Source organism: Mya arenaria, chromosome 13 (genome assembly GCF_026914265.1).
Source record: "Mya arenaria isolate MELC-2E11 chromosome 13, ASM2691426v1".
NCBI classification, from domain to species: domain Eukaryota; kingdom Metazoa; phylum Mollusca; class Bivalvia; order Myida; family Myidae; genus Mya; species Mya arenaria.
This window is the reverse complement of record NC_069134.1, coordinates 38,982,132-39,000,576: the sequence shown is the minus strand read 5'-3', so window position 1 is coordinate 39,000,576 and position 18,445 is coordinate 38,982,132. Positions and strand designations below refer to the sequence as shown.

Sequence of the window (18,445 nt, the reverse complement as noted above, 5' to 3'; positions counted from 1 at the left end):
TAGCTGTCTTACGACCGAAAGAGCTATTAACGCTTTTAGATTTTTGTTTTTAGAATTTTCGTTAGTTTACGAAGCCATTGGGATCTTTTCTATTGTGAATTATTTTATATGAATGAATTTAAGGCGTTGATTCCAAATTCAGCTGATTCTGTGACAAAAACTTTAAAAAAATGTCAAAACTGTCAATCTGTGAGAGTGCAGCTTTAAGAAACGCTGACCATCATACGTAAAAATGACATACTTCTGGTTTTTGCATAAATGTATATAAATAAACCTTAAGCCGATTGTCTTTATTTTACTGATAATCTTATGAACTGCAATTTCGATTTCCTGTTATATTTAACTCAAGTACTGCAGGCTGAAGTTGTGTGCTCGACATAAAGCTTCATCGGAATGTTTGATAAGTACATCTTTATTTTTGGGTGACAGTATTTACTTACATAATACTTCGGGCGAAGTTATATACATGTGTGTCTTAACCACCATAAATGTACAAATTCTCGTTTTTGATGACCTTTATGGCCGCTAGCGCAATACAAAGTAAACACAAATGTATAAAGAAGAAAATAGTGCTTTAATTTGAAATGGCAAGAAATGTATTCAAACAATTAAGGGAAACTTCACTTTTATTTCAATATAGGAGAAAAAAAGTAATTAAATACTAATGCTTTAAGAAATATGAGATTTTTGGCATAAAACTTCAATTTTCTGACTTTTATATGAAAAAACAACAACTGCGATCTGATCTTTTGTCCGCAGCCTTATATTACTGGTGTCCAGACCTTAACGCAAAAATTGGCTCATTTTAAGACAAAAATAAAATAAAAAAAAGTTGCCAAAACAGTCCATTTATGAGAGTGCAGCTTTAAATGTTTGAGTCAGCTACAATCCGTCAATTGAGTTTCAAATTAAGTGCACCATCGATAGCTTTCCCACATCTTTTAAGATGCACTCTTACTCCCAAAAAAGATATACAGCCGAAAAGGATGAACACATATCGAAAACAATGGTTCGTATGAAGGATATTGTGTTTAATTTATTACCTTATGAGACGATAGTTGATCACTGTAAATCTCTTAGAACACATCAATCATTTAATTTTTGTGCATTTCCAGCTATTAAATTCACGGTTACAATCTCGTTATCAGTGATTAATATCTTCCATAAATGCATTATTTAGTAAGTAGTTAAAGGTTTATCACTCAAATTTTGTGTTGATGCACATCGGTGAAGATGAATGGTGTATCGTTAACAATGTCTTTGCAACGAAAAGAAATAAATGATGTTCCAACAATCATTTGGAACACCTCGGCAATTTTCCATCGAAAACAACATCGGACGTATGAAGATACATCAGTAGAAGTAGTTCATATACTCTTTTTTTTAAATGAGTATTAAATAAGTGAGGTGTTTTAACGTGTATTATGCACCAGTCAATTGTAACCACGGCCCCCCAGATCCGGGGGTATGCCGGGGATAGCTGGGGAAATGGGTCGTGTTTTACCTTCCAGGTGGCCCGCAGTGCCGGGTGAATGCGGTGGTTTTGTCTTCCCGCCAAATATAGCGGGAAATTGGCCTTATCTAGGGTCCCTTGGGTGCGGGGGCATTTGGCGGGGTTTTTACCAGCAGATCGTCCCCGCAGGGCGGAGATTTTGCTCGGGCTTGGCTGGACCGTAAGTCAAAGTCCCCGCTATTCCCCGGACCTGGGGGGCCGTAGTAACAAATGACTGGTGCATAAGTCTTAATTGATTGCCATTGAAGTGCATTATTGAACAAGTAATTATGATTACCCAAAGTAAAGTCATTAAGTTTAACTGCTCCATTGACATAACTACGCGTTCTACTTGCAGCGAGGTTAAAGTGTAAAGCTTTCTGACATTGAAAAAACGTCCATATACACCCTAGGTTGTTTTTGATGGAAAATGGCCGAAGTATTCCGATCGCTTTCCCACATGCACATGGACGATTCCAGCATTAAGACTCCACATGATCGCACATGGGTTTTCATGAATGTCGTATCATTAACAATATCTTTGCAACGCAATGAAATAAATGAGGTGTCAAACATGTGTGAAATATGCATAACTTGCAATTGTCCTAAACAAAAGCACGCAATTATGAGCATATATATCTATAGCATGCATCAAGCTAATGATAATAAACATATCTCCGTCCTCTATTATACGAAACAATACCAATGAAAAATTATCACTTGCTTGTAGGGAAAGGAGTAATTACTCACTAAAACAGTACTGGCTATTCTAGACTGGTACTACGTTACCTTTTTTAATACAATAGTCATTTTGGAGAAAAAATGAGGGCACCAGTCTAGGTTATTCCTGTGTCACATAAATCATGACAAATCTAGAAAACCAGCGGGCCTCGAGAACAATAAAATGTTTATTACATGTTTGTTACTATTCAAATATTAGTGCTTTCTGGCAATAAGAACACATGCTTATTATACACATGAACAGTTTATTATCATTTTTCATTGAACGTTTGGTTGAGTGTAAACATGTTGATGACAATTCTTTTGAGAAGAGAATGTTCTTTTTTTATTTTTCAAATAATTTATTTGACCTACTTGTTTGAGAATTATTTCATCATTAAAAAGAAGTATTGTCAGTATTTCTACAATATGAGACGATAGTTGATCACTGTAAATCTTTTAGGACCCACCAGTCATTTAATATTTGTGCGTTTTCAGCTAATAAATACACGGTTACAATCTTGTTTTCAGTAATTAAAATTTTCCATAAATGCATTATTTAGTAAGGAGTTAAAGATTTATCACTCAAAATTTATGTTTGTTATTCATGTGTATGTATTGATTTTGAATAAGAGTGTCACTTTAATAATGTGTACACGTTAAACGCAATCCTGACCATTACCCTAATTCGTTGTAAGTTGTACTTACATTAAAATGCTCTGGATCTTGTAGTAATAAACCAAGTAAAATATACATTAATGTCATTTCAGTATGCTAAAAATAACTCAGATTATGACACATGATTGCTACTTAAAGTAGTTAACATAATATTTCATCTTAATAGAATGTTCCCTCGAAAGTGACATGAATCCTTACATAGCTATGTCATTTGCTCAAGATATATTTTTCCGTGTTCTTGCAGTACAAAGCAATGGTACGGTTATTCCACATCAATATTTCGAATTATTCTCGCAACACATATATAAACTGTATTTTAGGATTAAAAACAACAACAACTTTATATCTAAAATCTTAACTAGCTTTACTACGTATTCATTGTATCCGGGGTCAATGTCATTTATCAAAGGCGAAGGTTATTCATTCTATCCGCGGTCAATGTCATCCATCAAAGGTGAAGGTTATTCATTGTATCCGGGGTCAATGCCATATATCAAGGGTGATGTTTATTCATTGTATCCGGGTTCAATGTCATTTATCAAAGGATAAGGTTATTCATTGTATCCGGGGTCAATGTCATCCATCAAAGGTGAAGGTTATCATTGTATCCGGGGTCAATGTCATGTATCAAGGGTGATGTTTATTCATTGTATCCGAAGTCAAGGCCATTTATCAAAGGTCAAGGTTATTTCATTGCATCCGGGGTCAGATCTTTTAGGTGAAGGTTATTCAAGAACAACACTGTATTCATGGATTGAAGACACATATTACAACTACAAAATACGCGCTGTTGAAATGTTTCCGATTCTATTGACACCAAGGTCAAGGTCACAAAGGTCAAGGTCAATTATGGAGTGATAGGAGCAGCAAACATACGACATTAAGCCGATTTCTCAGACCCTTGTCACAGTTAATAACGTAATTAACGACATCGTTGTGAACATTTAGACCTGATGGAACATATACTTAAATAAAACAAGTACAGCTGAAACAGTTGTCTGTTATCTTGTCAGAAATACTGTTGATCACAAGTGTATCCAATCAACTTCCAGAGCAATAACGATTTGGAAGTTAACAATGATGACGTTAACAACGTTGTTAACTTTAACAAAGTTCTGAACAATCGACCAGATGTGCTGTACAGACTTATTAGCTATTGAATGCCGAATAAACAATATGTTATGTTATGTTAAATGTTAAAAACCCTAAAGCCAGTTGTAAAAAACTGCATTCCGAACTCCTCGGCCATTTTCAAACGAAAACAACCTCGGATGTATGCCGGTACATCAGTAGAAGTAATTCGTAAACATTTAAATAATAGTATTAATTCATTGTAGTGATCTAACGTTTATTTTGTAAATTTAAGTTTAAATTGATTGCCAGTGAAGTGTTTTATTGCAAAAATAATTCAGATTTCCAAGAATAAAGTCATTAAGTTTAACTGCTGAATTGAAATTACAACACGATCTACTTGCAGTTTAGTTAAATGTAAAGATTTCTGACATAATAAAGAATGGCCGATGTTGACCCGAATGATAAAACTGAATTATGATCAGGTTTAACTTAGCCTATATGTGTTTTGATTGGTCAGTTGTTTATCCAATATTTAAGTTTGACCAATCATATTGCTTTCATGTGGAAACTGGCCTAAATATAACCTGCAAAAATATAAAAAAAATATCCAGTTTTATGCAATTGAGTGTTGGTAAGTTAATATTTGGCTTTGGAAAAATACGGCAAAATGATTATTAATCGGTTAATATTTATCCAGCAATTATAAACAATGAAATCATTTAAATTCCCAAACTAGCCGTATTAAAGATAACCAGTGGAAAACTTATCCAAGTTTAATACAATTTGACTGCCATATCATTTGAGGGAATCTTTACCGCATCCTTTATGTTTGATTTGAATATCATACCCCCATATACAACTTTATGAAGTGTTTGTAAGATTTGATTTACAATAACATCTTACCATATATACATCTATGTATTGCAATAAATCTCATACTCCCAATAAATGTGCAAAATCATCTTATAATGATGGAATACTTGGCACTAGTTCTTTTTATCGATCCCACGCCTCGACCTTGGAAGCCTTTTACTTTATTTGCGACTTTTAAGCTGCACTCTCACGGATTGACCGTTTTGACAACTTGGTTTTTGCTATGCAATGAGCATTTTTTTGCGTTAATGTAAAAACAGTGAAATAAGATGGCTGCCTAAAGACAAGGTCGCAGTTTTTCATTTTTACGGTCGAAAAATTACGTTTTATGACTTAAAATGTAACTAATCCTTTAAGAAAATTAAAAATTTGGTGTTTTGTTTTTCTCTAACGACTGAGATCTATTTGATCATGAGTTATCTAATGTGACTGACTTGAAGGCATTGATGCCAATTCGACAGCTGATTCTGAGGCATTTTTTAAAAACAAGTATCAAAACTGACAATCTATGAGAATGCAGCTTTGATGTTTAAACTTTAAATTATTTATTGTCATACAAAGCATCTTTAGTCTAATCTGGTGTCGTAGCTGTGTGAAACTTAATTCCTTATCATCCGCCCACGAATCTTAGGCCTAAAAAACATTTAGTTCCGGCGCCAGGCGCCGACCCTACCGTTTTTATGGTTAGTTGGAGATTTTTTATAAATAAAATAAATAATAATAATATTTAAATATTTTTTTCACCGTTATAAAAAGATGACAATTGCGTTAATAATAAAAAGCCTACCTACCCTACCTGTTCCTGAAAAGGATGTAACACTAACTAACCCATTTGTTTTGCCTAATATTTCTGATCCACACAAGCAACAGATATTGAGAATGATTCGAAACACTGGGATATTTTTCAATTTACAACATACTTAAAACGATTAAAATATTGAAATTGTTAGCGATTTTATATAGAGTTGAACCAAACGTAGAATATGTTAAGATTAACAAAATGTAAATTAAAGAATCCAAAATATAAGGCTTTAAATGATAATATATTCATCCGATAAAGAGACCAAAATATAACATTTTTTGCGAGACTTGTCATTTTAATTGTTCATCGAGTTACTTGCGTGTCATAAATTGAAATTAATAGCGTTATTTTCTCGATTTATGCACTGTAGATGCAACGGACTAAATTTCATTTTAAGAAGATAGGAAATAAAGTATCCAATTACTAAAATATATCTGAAAAAAACAACTTACCTAAACAAAGAAATATCCGAAAACGTACTTTAAAATTCTTTACAGCATTAAGATACACACATAAACCACATAAATCCAAGAAGAGATGAACAATTAACCATGCGACCGCAACTTGCAATGACAACTGACTAGTCCTATACTTAACGAAACCACCGTATTATACCATATATTTTATCTACCTATATCTCTCTGTATTCCTAAGATAGGTAGATAGCGAATGTTTGGTAGCTGTTCTTAGGATGGTCATTTACAATATGTTTTAACCATATAACTTCTGCAACATTTGTTACTTAACAGTGTATAAATGTATTAAGCTGTCAATAAAAAAATGTTAATTAACTGCCCTTATCTGATGAAAAAGTCGTAAAAGCTGACAGCGTGTTTGTGCATAGTGCAAAATTATTGTGTAAAATCAATCTCAGTTTGCAAGCAACTCAAATATTGAATCAAGAATAACACTTTAAACTGTAATTTTTAATAAAACAGCAACAATCCATTTCACACACGATGGCAGCCCTCCAATAAATACGATGCAACTACGATGTTAACAAAATACAATATGATATGACCGTATACATTGATATGCACTCGGAAAAAGAAACTTAATCTTATATAAAATAAGTCGAAATTAATTCAACACATTAAATGATGATATGGTGTTTGCATCCATAATATGAAAAATAAACATTAGAGATGCACTCTTACTCCCAAATAAGATGTACCTCAATTTATAATACAACTGTTTTAATTTACCAAAAAAGATAAATACATATCGAAAACAATGGTTCTTATAGGGGATTCCGTGTTTAATTTGAAAGAAAGGTGCAGGTATTTCCACCTTATGAGACGATAATTGATCACTGTAAATCTGATATGACTCACCGGTCATTTAATATTTGTGCATTTCAGTTATTAAATACACGGCTACAATATTGTTATAAATACACGGCTACAGTCTTGTTATTAGTTTTTAATATTTTCATAAATGTATGATTTAGTAAGTTGTTAAAAGTTTATCACTCAAAATGTATGATTGTTATACATGTGTATGTATTGATTTTAAATTAGAGTATCACTTTAACTGTGATACAGAGAGGCAGATCAAATAAAGTGACAATTTTCAGATTTAAGAGATCGATTATTAAAGTGACACTCTTTTTCAAAATCAATCCATACACATGTATAGCAAAAATTAATTTTGAGTGATAAACCTTTAACAACTAAACAAATCATGCAATAATAGAAAATATAAATTACTGATAACAATATTGTAACAGTGTATTTAATAGCTGAAAACGTACACATATTAAATGATTGGTGAGTGCTAAAAGATTTACTGTGATCTCAAATCGCCTCATAAGCTAGAACTGCTTTGTTTTCTGCACATTTCTTTCAAATTAAACTCGGTATCCTTTTACATAAGAACCATTGTTTTCGACATTTATTCATCCTTTTTCGTAACTCTAAGCAGCTGTATTAATTGTGGTAAATCTTATTTGGGAGTAAGAGTGCATCTTTAAAGAACCTGCACAATTTCTTTATTCCGCTAGAAAACATGTTTTGAATAGAATGCAATCTATCATACCACTTATTCATCACTAGATCATTCAAGATGCACTATTACCCAAAAATAAGATTTAACATATTTGATACAATTGTTCTAATGTACGCAAAAGGATGAATAAATGTCGAAAACAATAGATCTTATGGATGATACCGAGTTTATTTTGAAAGAAATGTGCAGAAAACACGACATTGCTACCTTATAAGATCATAGTAGATCGCAGTAAATCTTTTAGCATTTACCAATCATTTAATAATTTTGCGTTTTTAGCTATTAAATACACGGTTATAATATTGTTATTATTAATTAATATTTTCCATAAGTGCATTATTTAGTAAGTATTTGAGGGTATACCACTCAAAATTAATGTTTGTTCTACATGTGTATGTATCGATTTTGAATAAGAGTGTCACTTTCAATATAAAACATCCGTTATTTACGGATATAAAGAGAACATGTATCCTGCGCACAGCTGCAGATGACACTATAACAACTTGTTTCAATAGAATATCTTCCGGCATAAAAGATAATTAATTTTATGCCATATCCAATAAGCAATATTTTATTTATACTCCATTAACTTTATTTCACCAGTGTATGGGTGTGGAAATTGTATTGTTAATTTGTAAAGTAGAAATGTCAACACATATATGGTTAAGTAATTTGTTTAAATAATAATTGAAAATGTTCATCAACATGTTTTTGTAAACTTTTGTTACAGGTTATATCATATATTATTACTGTATTAATATAATTGGCTTTGTATCTGACGGTAGACTTTAAAGGGGCTGGAAACCAGCTGGTCACAAAATCGGCAAATACATTATTTCCACAAAACATGCATAGAATTGTCAATACGAGCTATTGTGAGGCCGACAAAACATCATTTTCTATTATTTAAAGAATATTTTGTCGCTATTTCAGCTGAGTTTATCCGTTTAAAAATAGCGCATACTGGTTTCCAGTTTAAAGCGTGTATATTTAGCATTTGAGAGTCACGTGATTAGTACAGATACAAATACCGACGATATTTTAAAATCAACTGAAATTTACGTGATATACAAACAAATAAAATTTCGGATTGGAAAAAGACGCATAATTGCGAAAGATACATTTAACGCAAGCGATGTGATACATCAGTAAGTAAGATTCCATATGTTGTACACAACGATATCAAGGTAAGGTTTTGACAATTTTCTTTTTTTCTTTCACTTGTATCATCTGGTGTCTAGTCCCTTTAAGAGATTGTTCAAATACACGTCAATTTCCTTAACGTTGCGCTAAAGTTAAGTGGCATTTAGTGAAAGTGTGTAAGGCCATTCGAAATTGATTCTTTGATTACCGTCATCTTGTTGGTAGCTTTTGCTTCATTGAAACCGAAAACAACATATGTCCGACATAAAAAATAGCAGAACAGAACAGAACAGAACAAATATAATTAACTCGAATATGTACAGTTCAGCGTTATTTCAGTAACATAAACACATGGCATGACAATATCAGTTTTATGCGAGAGTGCAGTATTGACATACCACGTGGTTTGTGACGTCAAATTTGGTTATTGCAAGAAGCAAAATTCATCTCCCTTAAGATATGAAAACGGCTATAAGATTGTTATTTTCATATCATAGCAGGGTTAAAGAAAAATAATTGTACACTATGCTCGGTTTCTGAGCAATATGTTGAGCTATTGATATTCCTTTATAAAAACTGGACAAAATTAATGTCAAATTAGTGCCCGTGGCCGCGTTAGACAGTTGGCCGCTTGATGCACATACTTTATATATTAAAACGTACTTGAAGTAGCCCGATACGGCAGGTGGTCCTTTAAAGCAGGTGACCGTTCGACCAGGTGTGACTGTATGTATAAAATAATGATTGCGAAATGATTGCGATTGCAAAAGAAAATTACTTTTCTGGTCCAAAAAAAAAGGGTTAATGTGTATATTTACCATGTTTGCTTCTCAAATGGAAGTTTCGGAATGCATATTCTATCCATGGGGTACATATATTCCTACAAATGAGGCTCAAATACTAAAATAATATGCCTTTTATCTATGTTGTGGCTCTCCTTCTTAGCGTGTGCTCAATTTCCACTAAGATAATACAATCTGATGTATAGGTGGTAGCATAAACCGGTAAGAATACCCTTTTACTGATAAGGCTACCTGTGATTTATTACGAACATATCATTAAATAAGAATATTAAATTTTAATAAAAAGATCTCCTATCGGCCAATTAAGTGTAAACAACAATTAAAACAATTTTAAACAAGTTATTACAACAATATATTAATCACAATCTTTGGCACTATGTTAAGCGAGAGTGAGGTCTTGTGTTGTGGGGCAAACTAGAGTACCCGGAGGAAACCCAATTGTCCTCCTTGGTTACCACGAACCACAACTCACATGCAACCTGGCAGAGAATGAAACCCTGGTCGCCTAGGTCTTTTATAACTTTAAAAAAAGAAAAGCGACATCTAGTAGATAGGCACACTTTTGTTTGGTGTTTTTACATGCTATTTTCAGTGGAATTTTAAGGACATTGCAAGAATTTAAGCAATTATGCGCTTAAAGCTGCACTCTTACAGATTCACCGTTTTGAAAACTTTTTATTTTTATTTGTCTTGGAATGAGCCAAAGATTGCGTAAATGTCTGAAAACAAGTGATACAAAAGTGCTGACAAAAGATCAGATCGCAGTTATTCATATTCACGTTCGAAAATTGCTATTTTATGGCTTAAAGCATCCCTAACGCTATAAGAAATATGAGTGTTTCGGGAGTTTTCCAAACAATTGAGATGTGTAACATTGTTAGTTATAACAGCTTATGCCAAGTCCATCTAAGTCACTATCGTTGAAATGATGCTGCGCGTGTTTATGACCTTGTAGATGTCAAACTATATAGGACTGCACACAGACTGTAAATAACAAACCAACGACTCACCCGCTAAAAATCTATGTATAAACCAGACTGTTAACAACAATCCAACAGCTCGCCTTCTAACAGTTTGCAAGTTTTGTGAAAACCATCGTTGTTTTTATGTTGTTTGTTGTGGTTGAAAAATGTGATCAGTTCAATTAAATGGGATGTTCTGTCCAGGGTAGGTATTCAATGTTAGTCTTGAATTGATATAAGAACGATGTAGCTAATCGGATTGCCTTTAATTAAAAACTGATCAATGAATGAATGATGTCAATGATGCTTTACCATGAAATGTACTTAAGTTGAATATTAAATACCACCGCTGGTTGACAAAAAGTTATGGGATTTTATGTCCGGCGTTGGATGTTTTGTCCACCCTGTCAAAACGATGTTGGATGTTTTGTCCACTCTGTCAAAATGATGTGGGATGTTTTGTCTACCCTGTCAAAATGGTGTGGGATGTTTTGTCCACTCTGTCAAAATGGTGTGGGATGTTTTGTCCACTCTGTCAAAATGATGTGGGACGTTTTGACCACCCTGTCAAAATGATGTGGGATGTTTGGTCCAGCCTGTCAAAATGATGTGGGATCTTTAGTCTACCTATTCAAAAAAGGTATGGGGTGTTTTGTCCACCCTGTAAAAATGATGTGGGCTGTTTTGTCCACCTATTCTAAAAGGCATGGATTTTTTGTCCGTGTGAGTTAAAGTCCCATATTCACAAACTAAACATAACCCAAAATATAAATAACAATTAACTTGCCTGCTTACAAATATCAAAGCTTTTTTGTAATACATTAAACAGGATTGTACTGGTTTCGTTGCTGTAGTTACACACAATTTGGGTAAAACATGTTTTTTTTGTCAACTGGAAAACGGATTATTCACAAGTTTATAAATCTGTGGGTGAAATTTAATATGCATACTAACAAAACATTTGCCTGATGGCATTACATTTCACCCACAGATTAAATAACTTATTAATAATCCATTTTTCAGTTACCGTAATGTACCAGTCAATTGTAACCACACACACCCCTCCGCAGGTCCGGGGAATAGCGGGGAATTTGACTTTCGGTCCAGCCAATCCCAGGTAAAATCTCCGCCCTGTGGAGACAAACTGCTGGTAAAATCCCCCTACACCCCGGGACATTCTAGGTAAGGACCATTCCCAGCAATGTTTGGCGCGAACACAAAACCACCGAATTCAATTGGCACTGCAGGGCTACCTGGAAGCTAAAAAAACGGCCCATTTTCCCCGTTTTCCCCGGTAAACACCCCCGGACTTGGGAGGGGGCCTGGTTACAATTGACCAGTGCATGACATCAAACAGCTTACATTATATTCAGTAAAAGTAATCATCTTTTACCTCAGCCACGAGTTACAAAGTAAAAACTATGTCCAAAAAAAACCTAAACACAATTAACTCCTCAGGGTTGAGCTAAGACAAAACTTTGATTAGAATGTTCAATTACCGTCTTACATAAGTAGCCCATCTATCATGGAAGTTACAGCGGCGTTAACAGATGATTGTCAACCGAAATAATCTTTCATGATATTAGCGAGTGTAAAAAAAGGAAAATGCAAAACAAAAGGCATGCTGACACGCTAGATAATAGTTTGATGTTGTGAACAAGTTTATTTGTCCGATATTATGACGTTATGACATATGATCCTCATAAAAACTTGAAATATCACTGGATGTGATTAATATCCCAACCGATATAAAACAGCAATAAGGTTGAAAGTTGGTTTAATTTTTAAATGCAGTACTTCCTGTCGCTCAAGTGCATCAAAACCCCATTTGTACAGGATAAATTTGGGTTGTATAGCAAATATGACATAACAACAACCCCCCCCCAACAAAAAAAATGCAACAACAAAAAACGTCCAAGTTTAATTTTATTTTTTTATTTCAATATAGGAGAAAAAAGTAATAAACATGCCCAAAATGCACCATTACGGACTTGAAAATGTTAAAATGCCTCCCACCCCCTCCACCACCCACTGCCAACGCTTTAAGCAAAAATAAAACGGTTCCGGGGGATGGGTTTACGCCCCTAAGTTACGCCCCTTAATCAAGTTTAATCCAGTAGCCGCCCATGCGTGCAACCGGCCGTGGGAAAACTACATGTCAACCCAAACTTGTTAAGTCATATTCTTTGTGCCTTTTATGAAGGTAAAGTCACATCAGATTTAAAATCTGCGTTAAATTGAAAAGACAAGACTTACTGAAAATTAGGATTTTCAAGCATTGGTTATACTTGCATGAGGTGAAAGCCTTACTAAAGTCAGTAAAAAATAAAGAAGCCACAGAAATATCATAAATTTCCTTCATGAATGCTTTAAACAAACTGGCGGTGTGGCAGATCGTCCCAGAACTGGCAGACTACGTGTAACAAACGCAGAAACGGTCAGTTTCATTACGTTGATGCGTCTGCGACGTTGTTTTCAAACGGCTTCTTTTATAGCACTTTGTTTCGGTATTAGTAAGTTTACTGTTTTACGACGTCTTAGACGAACACGCCAGTCTATTCGAGCAACGAGGCCGTATGTGTGACAAATTACTCGTTTACAGTGGGCACAGCGTCATTTTTGATGGGGTCTAGCACAATGGGCTCGGGTTCTTTTTCTTATGAATCGAGATTTTACCTAAGTCACCATGATGACCCGTTCGGGTTTTCAGAAGAAAAGGAGAAGGTTTTTCTAACTGTTTTTTGTTGGATACGAATACATTTGGGAGCGGTATTGTCATGGTTTGGGACGGAATCATGGGCTGCATAAACGAACCTTATTTTGTTGTAGTTCAGGTCAATCTCAATGCTCAAGGCTACACTGACCAGATTGTGTGACTTGAAGCAGTTCTATTTTTGCACCAACACGCAACTGCTATTCTAATGCATGACAAGGCATATCACTCAACGGTTCATGCATATAAATGTCACCAACGTGTTGCCTTGACCAGCCCTCTCATCAGATATGAGCCATATTAAGCATATTTGGGACGGCCACGGTTAGGCCAAGAGGCGACATCAACAACCTGCATGATTTAGCAAACGCTCTTAGTCAGAAATGAAATGATATTCCATTTGGCGTCATTTCAACGTTCTGTTCGGTCAATGCGTTACCGCATTATGGCGTGTATCCGCAGAAGAGGTGGTCATAAGAGATATTAAATAAATATAAACATCAATTCTTACCAATTAGCACGTGCAAATCTGTATGCCCCCTGTTTTTTGAATAGTGAATCAAATTGCAACTTTGTAAATATCTTACCTCCGTTTTGAGGGCCCTAAAACTTGTAAATAACTTCATTTCAAAAAAGCAAAAAGAAACCGCATGGTATAGTTATTTACTGCTCAACATTTTAATATAAAACACCACACATTTCACTTAAAAACAATGTACTTCAATAATATAAACGCAGGTGTATACGTTTTTTGTAACAGAGTATATCAAATAACCACAACATGGTTTGTGCTGGATTTAACAAGAATAGTCCGATTTTTTTTCAAGATGTATGCTTTTGATATGATAGACAATCCTTGTGGAAGCCTCTTCATTATGTCGACAAGAGTTAAAGTGACTCTCTTATTCAAAATCAATACAATACACATGTACAACAAACATACATTTGGAGTGATACACCTTTAACTACTAACTAAATAATGTATTAATGGAAAATATTAATTAGTGATAACAAGATTGTGACCGTGTATTTAATAGCTGAAAACGCAAAAATATTAAATGATTGGTGAGTGCTAAACGATTTACTGCGATCTACTATCGTCTCATACGGTAGAAATACCGTGTTTACTGCACCTTTACTTCAAATTAAACTCGGTATCCTTTATAAGAACCATCGTTTTTGACATTTATCATCCATTTTGGTATATTAAAACAATTGCATTAAGTGTGGTAAAATTTATTTGGGAGTAAGAGTGCATCTTTAATACTTTCCTTGAGGGCAGGTTAGTTATTGATGTTCGATTTGTTTTCATGAGTGCTGTACTTCTTTGATGTATACATGTTTTGTTTTATGGGCCGGTGGTCGTACATAATTGAATAAAAATGACTTGAGTCAATTCAACAGCTCACGTAGAATCAGTTAATTAGGTTATGTGTTTTTAACTCTTCTTTATTTTTTTTTTTACCTAGTGGTCTCCTTGGCTACCGTGGATTTAATATTATCAAGTCAAGAAAGACCAAATAGTTATTAATTGTCTCTTCCCCTCTTTCCAAATTGCCATTTTAAAGCTGCACTTTCACAGATTGAACGTTTTGACAACTTTTTTTTATTTTTTGTCTTGGAATGAGCCATTTTTTATGGAAACCAGTTATATAAGACTGTTGAGAAAGAATTAGATCGCAGGTTTTTATATTTAAGAACAAAAAATGATGTCTAATGCATTTGTCTTAAACCGTTAGTAACCCATAAAACATTAATTTTCAAACAGAAATATGAAAATCTGCGATCTGATCTTTTGTCAGCAATCTTTTAACATTGGTTTGCAGATATTTACGCAAATATTTGCTCTTTCCAAGACAAAAAATAAAAAAATGTAAAATATGTATGTGAGAGTGCAGCTTTAAGTACGGTCGGATTACTGATGTGCACGCCTTTGGTTTCATCAGATCAAAGCCGAATTTTTAAATTTTGTTTCTTTTATACACAATTTATTTTCGCTTCAAGGTTCGTTCTATTGCACAATTTTTATGCATGGTTAAACATTGGTCAGCAATGCATCAAATGAAAATACTTGCACAAATAATATTTATTGATTTTCACAGGTATTAAATCCAATCTGAACTTATATATTGCAGGAATGTTTTATAGCCACTTTCAATTATTCACTCCAGGCGAAGTAACTGTTCATGGAATGCAACTCACGAGTTAGATATAGTTGTGTCCCCTACATAATGAGAAACACTCCAAAGATAATGTTCGTTACGCGTTCAATGCTCTTAGAGAGTTCGAAAACACACAAAACTGTTTGAAACAGTAACCGTTAAATAACACAATATAAGTTCGATTATAGCCAATACATAAATGTGGCTTCAAACTGAATGGTGAGACTTAAAATTATCGAATCCATTTGATTGAAAAAGGTAACTACGGGCTACTTATTTGATAAGAAGCAAAATCAACCTTTTAAAGCCAGGTGTAACAGTACTAAAGTCAGGTGTAACAGTTCTAAAGTCAGGTGAAACAGTAATAAAGTCAGGTTTAACAGTACTAAAGTCAGGTGTAACAGTACTAATGTCAGGTGTAACAGTTCTAAAGTCAGGTGTAACAGTTCTAAAGTCAGGTGTAACAGTAATAAAGTCAAGCGTAACAGTTCTAAAGTCAGGTAAAAAAGTTCTAAAGTCAGGTTCAACAGTTCTCAAGTCAGGTGTAACAGTTCTTAAGTCAGGTTTAACAATTCTAAAGTCAGGTGTAACGGTGCTAAAGTCAGGTGTTACAGTTCTAAAGTCAGGTGTAACAGTTCTAAAGTCAGGTGTAACAGTTCTAAAGTCAGGTTTAACAGTTCTAAAGTCATGTAAAACAGTTCTAAAGTCAGGTGTTATAGTTCTAAAGTCAGGTGTAACAGTTCTAAAGTCAGGTTTAACAGTTCTAAAGTCACAGTTCTAAAGTCAGGTGTAACGGTTCTAAAGTCAGGTGTGACAGTACTAAAGTCAGGTGTAACAGTTCTAAAGTCATGTGAAACAGTTCTAAAGTCAGGTGTAACAGTTCTAAAGTCATGTGTAACCGTTCTAAGGTCAGGTGTAACAGTTCTAAAGTCAGGTGTGACAGTTCTAATGTCAGGTGTAACAGTTCTAAAGTCAGGTGTGACAGTACTTAAGTCAGGTGTTACAGTTCTAAAGTCAGGTGTAACATATTAAAGTCAGGTGAAACAGTACTAAAGTCAGGTGTAATAAATCTAGTCAGTTGTAACGGTACTAAAGTCAGGTGTAACTATTCTGAATTCAGATGTAACAGTACTAAAGTCAGGTGTAACGGTACTTAGGTCAGGTGTAAGAGTTCTAAAGTCAGTTGTAACGGTACTCAAGTCAGGTGTAACAGTTCTAAAGTCAGGTGTAACAGTTCTAAAGTCAGGTGTTACAGTTCTAAAGTCATGTGTAACAGTTCTAAAGTCAGGTGTAACAGTTCTAAAACCAGTTGTAACGGTACTAAAGTCAGGTGAAACAGTTCTAAAGTCAGGTGTTACAGTTCTAAAGTCATGTATAACAGTACTAAAGTAAGGTGTAACATATTAAAGTCAGGTGAAACAGTTCTAAAGTCAGGTGTAACAGTTCTAAAGTCAGGTTTAACAGTTCTAAAGTCATGTGTAACAGTTCTAATGTCAGGTGTAACAGTTCTAAAGTCAGGTGTGACAGTACTTAAGTCAGGTGTTACAGTTCTAAAGTCAGGTGTAACATATTAAAGTCAGGTGAAACAGTACTAAAGTCAGGTGAAATAAATCTAGTCAGTTGTAACGGTACTAAAGTCAGGTGTAACTATTCTAAATTCAGATGTAACAGTACTAAAGTCAGGTGTAACGGTACTTAAGTCAGGTGTAAGAGTTCTAAAGTCAGTTGTAACGGTACTCAAGTCAGGTGTAACAGTTCTAAAGTCAGGTGTAACAGTTCTAAAGTCAGGTGTTACAGTTCTAAAGTCAGGTGTAACAGTTTTAAAGTCAGGTGTAACAGTTCTAAAACCAGTTGTAACGGTACTAAAGTCAGGTGTAACAGTACTAAAGTCAGGTGAAACAGTTCTAAAGTCAGGTGTTACAGTTCTAAAGTCATGTGTAACAGTTCTAAAGTCAGGTGAAACCGTACTAAAGTCATGTGAAACAGTTCTAAAGTCAGGTGTAACATTCTAAAGTCAGGTGAAACAGTTCTAAAGTCAGGTGTAACAGTTCTAAAGTCAGGTGTAACAGTACTAAAGTCAGGTGAAACAGTTCTAAAGTCAGGTGTAACAGTTCTAAAGTCAGGTGTAACAGTTCTAAAGTCAGGTGAAACAGTTCTAAAACCAGTTGTAACGGTACTAAAGTCATGTGTAACAGTACTAAAGTCATGTGAAACAGTTCTTAAGTCATGTGAAACAGTTCTAAAGTCAGGTGTAACAGTTCTAAAGTCATGTGAAACAGTTCTAAAGTCAGGTGTAACAGTTCTAAAGTCATGTGAAACAGTTCTAAAGTCAGGTGTTACAGTTCTAAAGTCACGTGAAACAGTTCTAAAGTCAGGTGTAACAGTTCTAAAGTCAGGTGAAACAGTACTAAAGTCAGGTGTAACAGTTCTAAAGTCATGTGTAACAGTTCTAATGTCAGGTGTAACAGTTCTAAAGTCAAGTGAAACAACTCTTAAGTCAGGTGTTACAGTTCTAAAGTCATGTGAAACAGTTCTAAAGTCAGGTGTAACAGTTCTAAAGTCATGTGAAACAGTTCTAAAGTCAGGTGTAACAGTTCTAAAGTCATGTGTAACAGTTCTAAGGTCAGGTGTAACAGTTCTAAAGTCAGGTTTAACAGTTCTAAAGTCATGTGTAACAGTTCTAATGTCAGGTGTAACAGTTCTAAAGTCAGGTGTGACAGTACTTAAGTCAGGTGTTACAGTTCTAAAGTCAGGTGTAACATATTAAAGTCAGGTGTAATAAATCTAGTCAGTTGTAACGGTACTAAAGTCAGGTGTTACTATTCTAAATTCAGATGTAACAGTACTAAAGTCAGGTGTAACGGTACTTAAGTCAGGTGTAAGAGTTCTAAAGTCAGTTGTAACGGTACTCAAGTCAGGTGTAACAGTTCTAAAGTCAGGTGTAACAGTTCTAAAGTCATGTGAAACAGTTCTAAAACCAGTTGTAACGGTACTAAAGTCAGGTGTAGCAGTTCTA

General features: G+C 34.4%; 1 protein-coding gene across 2 annotated transcripts in view; it reads right to left on the bottom strand.

Moving 5' to 3' along the window:
• Positions 1–18,445, bottom strand: part of LOC128214284 (cAMP-dependent protein kinase catalytic subunit 1) — a 185,824-nt gene that overhangs the window by 85,830 nt on the left and 81,549 nt on the right. The window lies entirely within an intron of this gene.